Below are 7,020 nucleotides of genomic sequence, written 5' to 3' on the forward strand. Positions count from 1 at the left end.
TGAAGAAAGAATTAAAGCACTAAAGTCGGTGGGAAATTTTATTTATGGGATAATTTAATTTTTGTCCCTAAACAAATAGGTTATTTACAATTTAATTCCTGAACCACAGAAGATTACAACATCATCTTACTAAACAATAATCTGTCACCAAATTCCACGAATTTCACGTCAAGAGTTTGAAGAGAATACTTGGTCCCATCCCTTCTTTCCCTGTATATATATCATGTCAATGTTTGAGTAGTTGACATTGTATGAAAGATATCAATGGAACTTCATTTGATTATTAATATTTGTATGATCAAATAGAAGAAAAAAAGTTAGTCCTAGAAGAAAATTCATGCAAATGAAAAGAAACCATTAGAGATTTAGGATAAAGAGAAGATGTAAATTGAAGTTGCAGTAGCTATGAATCATGTTTAATTAACATAACTAATTGAAAAACAAAGGATTACCTTTTCCCTGGATCGAATCCAAGTAGATAACACCATTCCCCCTGGAATTAAATAAAAGAGGGTTCAGATTCTGGATTTCAGACTTCCAAATTGAGTGATGTTATGATTTATATGCAATTCATTTACTCAGAATGAAAACTTATGCTCTTTAGAGTTCAAATAACAGAGTTATCTAGAGGAATGTATTTAGCTTCTGTTGGTCACCTGGAATAAGAAACGGTGCCCAAGTATAACTGCTTAATCAAAGTAAAAAGTAGAGGATAAGAACCTAAGCATTTTCCTATACATTACAGATTATGATCTTACCTGGAAACACTTAGCTTCGGATAAATTAATTGTCTTGTAATATGATAGAAGGAATATGCTGGACTTTGTAAAAATCCTCTCCTCCTTCCACCACTTTATCTTTGAACATACTTGACATTGATTTGATCTTCAGTTCTTGGAGGCTTGTAATGAATCTCAATCCATCTGGAACCATCTCCATCCTATAGAGGGATGCCATCTTCAAGGCAGGGCTCCTTCATCCACATTCCACTCCTCCAAGCTGTAGAGTCCTTCAAGTTTTAAAGACTCGAGTTTTGGAAAACCTTGTGCAGAGCAAAATATTTTGTTTGCTCTTAAAGCCTCATCATGCAATTTAAGAATTCTTAAGTTAGGTAGCTTCTCTAGTGTTGGCATCGGATCTTCCTCAAGATTGCATCGTGTCAACTTTATGTAAGCGAGATTGAAGACAAGTGATCGTACTTTGGTAGCTCACTTTTGTCCCCATCCAAACTGAACTTACAGAGACTAATGCAGCTTGAAAGGAGGTGATTCAAATGTCTTGGGTTTATTCTTCCTTCATAATTGATAATAGACAAGGTATGGAGATACCTTCCTTCAATGATGGGTGGATTCTTATCCAACTCCTCCTCGTTAAAATCTTCAATCTTGAAGGGACATTGAATCACCAACTCTCTAAGGTTTGTCATGTTGATAAGATCCTTTAGATAACAACTATTGGTGTTGAAGTTCACTAGTGTTTGCAGGTTTCTCAAAGTACCCAACTTCAGCTTTGTTTCATGAGAAAACGACGGAGGTAGATATAGATGTCTTAGTTGCTCCATCTTCCATATCACGTTAGGTACGTGAACGAAATCAAGTCTTAAATCCAAGGTTTGTAAGCACCTTAAGTTCCCCAAAGATGATGGCAACTTCTGCCATATGAAGGCAAGACCCCTTAAACTCAAGAATCTTAAATGGATGAGATTACCTACATCATTGTGTAACTTGCATCCTGCAAAATCATTAAAATTAGATCTTCCTCCATAATTTAGGACTCTTAGCAATTTTAAATTGTTGCACATGTATCGCCAAACTCCATGAAGTTTAATAACCGCCGCACCAAACACCAAACAAAGCAATGAAATCCCACAAATCCAAAACAGTGGGTTCCGAGTTTCATCTTGATGATTTTGTACATAATTCCTCATTGTCTGGGGCATAAGTTTTTTTTTCTGCTTCTTCCGAAATGAACTCATCAAAGAGCGAAAGTGACCGAAGATTTGGACTTTTAATGCACTGTATCCAAAAAAACTTGTGTGAAGAAACTCCACGAACATTAGGAATTATGGACAATGAAGATGCATTTGATTGGTCAACAATGAAGACAAAACTTTCTTTTTTTGCCTTCGACACACATAGATCTCTCATTAGATCATGCATCTGAATTGTTTTGATCTTAATGTCTTTTTTCCGTACTTGAATCATGCACCTTTCCACAAGTTCCATTAAGTAACGTTCCGCCAGATCTTCTGCAATTTCCCCACCATCTCTTTCATCCTGCTTTGATGAAACAATACCCTCGGCAACCATAATTGAATCAACCTATCAACGGATATCTCATAATCCTCCGGAAAATGACTTAAATAAAGGAAACAAGGTTTAAAATAGGGAGGCAAATCATCATAACTTAAGGCTAACACGTTCTGGTCCTTGACTTTCCCTCTTCAAGTGTGATTTGACATTTGCAGATACCTTCATCCATTCATTTAATGAGTTATCCTTTGTAACCAAAATTCCTCCTAAAGTAACGATGGCTAATGGAAGTCCTGCACAATGTTTAACCATTTCCTCCCCTAGCTTTTTGAATTTGCCATCAACCATGTTTTCTGTAAGGAAAAATAAAATAAAATAGATGAGGTAGAATACAAGTTTCCAAAGATGTGAAATCTAAAACAGGAATGAAACTAGAAATGATGGGTTTTCCTCACGCTTTGCCTGTCAAGTGCGTCTCTCGGCAAGCAAGTTAATGGTGCTAGGTTTACTACTTAACTATGTTTAAGAGAAAAACTCAACAAGTTGATGATAGGGAGGTGGCTGTCCTACTGCAAATGTGATATGAAAAAGGAAAAGTTGGCTTGGAATAATTTAATAAATTTCGACTTTGATAAAATTCAAACATGACTGGTTCATATTTGATAAATTTAAATAAATTGATGCCAAGATTTGATGTTGAAGAGGGAGTTGGAGGATCCAAGACGAGTTCATAATGGCCCAGAGTCAAGCTCGGGATACGGGCCCTATCATTTCCTCCACTTGACTATAATCCTTCGATATGATAGATGCCAATCTCATCACCAGCTAAATTCACTATCTATCAGTTAGATCTATCCACCTGCCAAATCTTCAATAGCCATAATTTCAATAAACCTTAGGACTGACACAAACTATCCTACTGTCTGGTGTCAAGGACATATATACACATACAAACATGGTTAAAAGAAAGACCTTCAATCCACATTTATTGTTCATCATCTTCTTCAATCATTTTCTCTCCTTTCTCTAAATCACCCTCGACTACATTTCTTCGTCCACCTCAATAAGAGTGAACCACCTAAGACCACTACCTTTCTACTCAGACCATCAAAAGGTCTCAATACCAATTCTTTAGGTTTTAATTAATTTTATCCCTTGAAACTCCCAGGGGAAAAAAGGTGTAATGAAAACTTTGGAAGGGAATAATAAATAAATATTAAGATTTTAATTTGTAGAAAATATATTTGTTAAAATATATTATAAATATGTTGAGATGTGATTGATTAAATTGTTTAAAATATTAATTTATTAAATAAGTAAACTCAAATAATATGTGTAGTTTTAAAGAATACAATTTCATAATAAATATTTAATTTGCTATCATTTTAATGTTTTTCATTAATGTATTTCAATTTAAAAAAATAGCAATTTATCTAATTAGTATGTTAAAGATATATTTGTAGTTTTAAAATAGAGTCTATTACAAAAATAATTAAAAAAAAATCTAGATAATATAACACCCTCTCAACCAAATACCATAGTCATCGATTCTATCCGGATCAATCAAATAAAATTTTATAAATATAAACTCGTAAATATGTTGATAATTAATAATTAATAATCTAATAAAATTAATTTTATGTGTGTTGATTTGAAATAAAATTAATAATTTAATAAAAGTAACCAAATGGATACAGAGACAGAGTCATTAAGGTTAGGAGGGTTAAACTTTTAGATAATATTAATATTTTTGTTCATTTTTAGTTTATATATTAGTTAAATAGAAAATGTATCCCCTTAAAATTTTAATTTAAATATTTAATAATATTTTATATAAAATAATTTAATCCCTTCCAATATTTTACACTAACTACATTTGATAGGAGTATAGGACTCATAATATATATATATATATATATATATATATATATATATGCACACGCATATACACGTAATGTTATATGTTGAGATCAAAGACTAGGTGGAGCGCAGAGTAACCATCGTGCTCCCAAATTTGCAATGAAAATAAAGTAATTTTGCAGTTACTAATTAGATAAACATGTTTACCTGCAGGATCAGTTTGAGGGAATGCAATCTTTTGAAACAATTCCCAGCTTTTTTCATCGCACAGGCACTGCAATTCATGCAGGTATCCTCTTCTATCTGCATGTGAGACTATCTCCTTGTTTCGAGAGGTGATCAAAATCTTGCTACTGCCATGGCTACTCGTTTCAACTGGAAATGCAGGTTCAAGACTATCCCAAGCCTCGGTGCTCCATATATCATCAAGTATCACCTGGCATTTTTTCTCCTTCAAAAAGTTATGCAACTTCTTTGCTAGTTCTTCAACGCTCCTCTTCCTGTAATCTTTGTCTAGTTTCTTCAAGCCTGATAGAATCTCTTCCCAAACTTTTCTTCTTTGACACTGCTGAGAAACATATACCCACACCAAGTAATTGAAATGACCAATTACTTGGCTGTGATGATATATTTTCTTGGCTAGAGTGGTCTTCCCGAGACCACCCATGCCGCATATGGAAACAACCTTGCATTCACTTCCCTCCTCGACAAGAACCGAGACCAGTTTCTTGATATCACCATCCCTTCCAACGATGTTATCATCCATTTTATGAGGAAAAGGCCGCCTTGCTTCTCGCCTTTCAGTCGAACAACTTGGCCCTTCTCCATTATCCCCCAGCCTTGTTACGTCTTCAATCGTCGTGTCGATTCCTCGATCCTGGTCGTGACCTTCTCTATCTCTGATCTGGTCTGGTGAAGCAATCAAACTCCTTGAGGAAACAAGCGGACCTTTTGATGCAATTTGAAAAACCACATTTCCTTTTGGATGCAACTTGAGGGCGAAAGTTTCGAGCACATCTTCAACATCGTAGGCCAAGTCTCTGATCTCCTCAACACGGGTACGTATCACTTCATTATCGATTTTTCTTGAATCGGCCGTCATTAAGAAGCTTTGCATCCATCTCAGCTCCCTTCCCAAGCTCTCAACTTGGTCATCGACACCCAACAAGGACGTTACTTGTTGAGTTAGCTCGCCGATTGTTTTGAGAGCGGAAGAAACAGCAGACAAATCCATGAGTGAGGGGGGTGACAAGAGACAATAAGTATGGTGGAATTTTAGGTTTGTAGTACCACTGATTATATGGTTCAAAGCTTATGGTATAAAGTTCTTGGTTGAGGACACAGGTTTAGGCGATTCCCATGGAAAGAGTACTGCACAAGCCGAATTAGATTTGTCCCCTCTTTTTACTTTAATCAATTCATATCAGCATGTTTAAGCAAACAATGAAAGGGGTAGACAACATTCTTTGCCGAGAGTTTGAGCAAAGAATAAAGTTTGAACAAACCGAGCACCCTTAAGCTAGCTTCTGGTTTACTCAATATTGAATACTTTTGGTATTTAGATTGGAGTTTGAGGGGTTTCTCTTGTTAAATTCTTATCATAAATTTAATTTAATGTAATAAATTTAATTCTTTAATTAAATGATATGATTGGAGGAAAAATAATTTGGAGAAGAATGATATTCAGGAGAAGAAAACTGAGACCCAAGGAAAAATTGAACTTACCCTAACCATTATGTCAAATCCTGAATTTGTAATATGAACTACATTTAGTATATATGATGTAGTTAATGCCAAAAAAAAAAGAGAAAATCGCCTCAGTGACCAAAAAAAAGTTATAATATACGATTTTAACCAACTTTTTTTGGATTTGCCAAAATGACCAACAAATCGCAACGCGAAATAAAATCGCAACGCGATCCCAGAATCGCAAATCAGTTTCCAAAATCGCAACGCGATTCTTGAAAATCGCGATGCGATAGTACAAATTCGCATTGCGATTTTCAATAATCGCAACGCGAATATGAAAATCGCAACGCGAACACATAAATCGCAACGCGTATCCGTAAATCGCAACGTGTATCCGTAAATCGCAACGCGTATGGGTAAATCGCAATGCGTATCCGTATATCGCAACGCGTATCCGTAAATCGCAACGATAATACATAAAATCGCAACGCGTATCCGTAAATCGCAACGCGATATTTAAAGCGCCATTATAATCGCTACGCGTATTTTATTTTCAAATTACAAAAAGAATATTAAGACAAAATCCCGTAATCGCAACTCAAACCTAAAAATCACAACTCAGTCCCATCTCCATCTCTCACTCTCTACGGCGAAGAAATCCGTCCCCATCTCCGAAGATTTCCGTCCCCATCTCCGGCGAAATCCTCACAACCATTCACGGTCAAAATCCCTCACAAATATCAGAAATGGAAAATCAACCTCCGAGGGTTAGTTTTTTTAATTATTTTTATTTTGAAATGTTTGCATTATTGTAGGTTTTTCATATGAAACTGATGATAAGTTTACTGGTCATTTCAATAATAGATTAACCATTTCACTTAGATTTCATTTCGCGTTACGATTCTGTCGTTGCGATTTTCATTTCGCGTTGCTATTCTCTCGTTGCGATTTCAAGTTAGTGTCTTTGTCTTGTTCTGTCTTTGGTTGAAGTAATGCAATCCATTCAAGTTTCAATTGCAGAAGAGTCGCAACGAGATAAATGAAATCGCAACGAGAGAATGACTGTCGCAACGAGAGAATCGCACGCGAAATGAAAATCGGCAACGAGAGAATCGCAACGCGAAACCAAAATCGCATTGCGATTTTCATTTCGCGTTGCGATTCTCTCGTTGCGATTTTCATTTCGCGTTGCGATTCTCTCGTTGCGATTGTCATCTCG

General features: G+C 35.6%; 1 pseudogene; it reads right to left on the bottom strand.

The window, feature by feature from the left end:
* Positions 1–683: 683 nt before the first annotated feature.
* LOC120140382 lies at positions 684–5,383 on the bottom strand (annotated as a pseudogene).
* Between the last annotated feature and the right edge of the window lie 1,637 nt (positions 5,384–7,020).

The sequence above is a fragment of the Hibiscus syriacus genome, unplaced genomic scaffold (assembly GCF_006381635.1).
Source record: "Hibiscus syriacus cultivar Baekdansim isolate YM2019G1 unplaced genomic scaffold, ASM638163v2 tig00110783_pilon, whole genome shotgun sequence".
NCBI lineage: Eukaryota > Viridiplantae > Streptophyta > Magnoliopsida > Malvales > Malvaceae > Hibiscus > Hibiscus syriacus.